We start from the raw sequence: 3,288 nt of genomic DNA, 5'->3' as shown, positions 1-3,288 counted from the left end.
AGAAACCCTTCACCACACCCAGTCTTTCTCATTTTTAATTTGGTGTCAATTACACCCTCTACACCGTCACCATCAAACACTCCCAAGACAGGTGCAGCACGGGGTTAGATACAGAGTAAAGCTCCCTCTACACCGTCCCCATCAAACACTCCCAGGACAGTTACAGCACGGGGTGAGATACAGAGTAAAGCTCCCGCTACACCGTCCCCATCAAACACTCCCAGGACAGGTACAGCACGGGGTTAGATACAGAGTAAAGCTCCCTCTACACCGTCCCCATCAAACACTCCCAGGACAGGTACAGCACAGGGTTATATACAGAGTAAAGCTCCCTCTACACCGTCCCCATCAAACACTCCCAGGACAGGTACAGCACGGGGTTAGACACAGAGTAAAGCTCCCTCTACACTGTCCCCATCAAACACTCCCAGGGCAGGTACTGCACGGGGTTAGATACAGAGTAAAGCTCCCTCTACACCGTCCCCATCAAACACTCCCAGGACAGGTACAGCACGGGGTTAGATACAGAATAAAGCTCCCTCTACACCGTCCCCATCAAACACTCCCAGGACAGGTACAGCACGGGGTTAGATACAGAGTAAAGCTCCCTCTACACCGTCCCCATCAAACACTCCCAGGACAGGTACAGCACGGCTTTAGATACAGAGTAAAGCTCCCTCTACACCGTCCCCATCAAACACTCCCAGGACAGTTACAGCACGGGGTGAGATACAGAGTAAAGCTCCCTCTACACCGTCCCCATCAAACACTCCCAGGACAGGTACAGCACGGGGTTAGATACAGAGTAAAGCTCCCTCTACACTGTCTCCATCAAACACTCCCAGGGCAGGTACTGCACGGGGTTAGATACAGAGTAAAGCTCCCTCTACACCGTCCCCATCAAACACTCCCAGGACAGGTACAGCACGGCTTTAGATACAGAGTAAAGCTCCCTCTACACCGTCCCCATCAAACACTCCCAGGACAGTTACAGCACGGGGTTAGATACAGAGTAAAGCTCCCTCTACACCGTCCCCATCAAACACTCCCAGGACAGGTACAGCACGGGGTTAGATACAGAGTAAAGCTCCCTCTACACTGTCTCCATCAAACACTACCTGTCGGAGGGCAGGACTGAGGGAGAAGGATGGGGGAGTTCTCTCCACTGTCCTGGGGCCAACATTTACCCCAAAAGCAAAATCACTAAAACATGACCTGGGCCTTTTTCACATTGCCATATGGGGGATCGTGCTGTGTACAAATCGGCTGCTGCGTCTCCAACATTATACCAGGGAGCAGATTTTTAAAGTGCATCATTTGCTGTGAAACACTTAGGGATGTCCTGAAGTTGTCAAAGGCGCTATGAAAATGCAGTGTGTTTCACAGCTTTATAGTGAGTCTTGTGAACAATATCGCCCTCTCCTGGCACAGTGAAGGGACTGCCAAACTCCAACCAGATCCAACTCCAACCGGATCCAACTCCAACCAGATCCAATCAGATCCAACTCCAACCAGATCCAATGCCAACCAGATCCAACACTAACTAGATCCAACTCCAGCTAGACCGCCTCCAGCCCCTACACCCCTCCCTATCTCTGTAATCTCCTCCAGCCCCTGCACCCCTCCCTATCTCTGTAACCTCCTCCAGTCCCTACAACACTCCCTATCTCTGTAACCCCCTCCAGCCCCTACAACCCTCCCTATCTCTGTAACCTCCTCCAACCCCTACAACCCTCCCTATCTCTGTAACCTCCTCCAGCCCCTACAACCCCTCCCTATCTATGTAACCTCCTCCAGCCCCTCAAACCCTCCCTATCTCTGTAACCTCTTCCAGCCCCTACGACCCTCCATATCTCTGTAACCTCCTCCAGCCCCTCCTACCCTCCCTAACTCTGTAACGTCCTCCAGCCCCTACCACCCTCTCTATCTCTGTACCTCCTCCAGCCTCTACAACTCTCCCAATCTCTGTAACCTCCTGCAGCCCGAACAACCCTCACTATCTCTGTAACCTCCCCCAGCTCCTACACCCCTCCCTATCTCTGTAACCTTCGCCAGCCCCTACACCCCTCCCTATCTCTGTAACTTCCTCCAGCCCCTACAACCCTCTCTATCTCTGTAACCTCCTCCAGACCCTAGACCCCTCCCTAACTCTGTAACCTCCTCCAGCCCCTACGGCCCTCCCTATCTCTGTAACCTCCTTCAGCCCCTACAACCCTCCCTACCTCTGTAACCTTATCCAGCCCCTACAAATCTCGCTATATATGTAACCTCCTCCAGCCCCAACAACCCTCCCTATCTCTGTAACCTCCTCCAGCCCCTACGGCTCTCCCTATCTCTGTAACCCCCTCCAGCCCCTACAACCCTCCCTATATCTGTGATCACCTCCAGCCCCTACAACCCTCCCTATCTCTGTAACCTCCTCCAGCCCCTACAACCCTCCCTATCTATGTAACCTCCTCCAGTCCCTACACCCCTCCCTATCTCTGTAACCTCCTCCAACCCCTACAACCCTCCCTTTCTCTGTAACCTCCTCCAGCCGCAACAAACCTCCCTATCTCTGTAACCTCCTCCAGCTCCTAGGATCCTCCCTATCTCTGTAACCTCCTCCAGCAGCTCCTACCATCCCTATCCCTGTAACCTCCTCCAGCCCCTACAACCGTACCTATCTCTGTAACCTCCTCCAGCCCCTACAACCCTCCCTATCTCTGTAACCTCCTCCACCCCTACAACCCTCCCTATCTCTGTAACCTCCTCCAGCCCCTACACCCCTCCCTATCTCTGTAACCTCCTCCAGCCCCTACACCCCTCCCTATCTCTGTAACCTCCTCCAGCCCCCTACACCCCTCCCTATCTCTGTAACCTCCTCCAGCCCCTACAACCCTCCCTATCTCTGTAACCTTCTCCAGCCCCTACAACCCTCCCTATCTCTGTAACCTCCTCCAGCCCCTACACCCCTCCCTATCTCTGTAACCTCCTCCAGCCCCTACACCCCTCCCTATCTCTGTAACCTCCTCCAGCCCCTACAACCCTCCCTATCTCTGTAACCTCCTACAACCCTCCGAGATCTCTGCGCTCCTCCAATTCCGGCCTCTCGAGCATCCCCCGATTCCCATCGCTCCACCATCGGTGGCCGGGCCTTCAGCTGCCGGGGGGGCCCTGAGCTCTGGAATTCCCTCCCTAAACCTCTCCACCTCTCTCTCTCTCTCCCTCTCTCTCGCTCCTCCTTCATGATTCTCCTCAGAACGCGACCACCATGACTGAGTATTTGGTTGGCTGTCCCTGATATCT

Source organism: Cetorhinus maximus, unplaced genomic scaffold, assembly GCF_964194155.1.
Source record: "Cetorhinus maximus unplaced genomic scaffold, sCetMax3.hap1.1 HAP1_SCAFFOLD_138, whole genome shotgun sequence".
Lineage (NCBI taxonomy): Eukaryota > Metazoa > Chordata > Chondrichthyes > Lamniformes > Cetorhinidae > Cetorhinus > Cetorhinus maximus.
The sequence above is the reverse complement of the archived record's forward strand: the minus strand, read 5'-3'. Positions refer to the sequence as shown.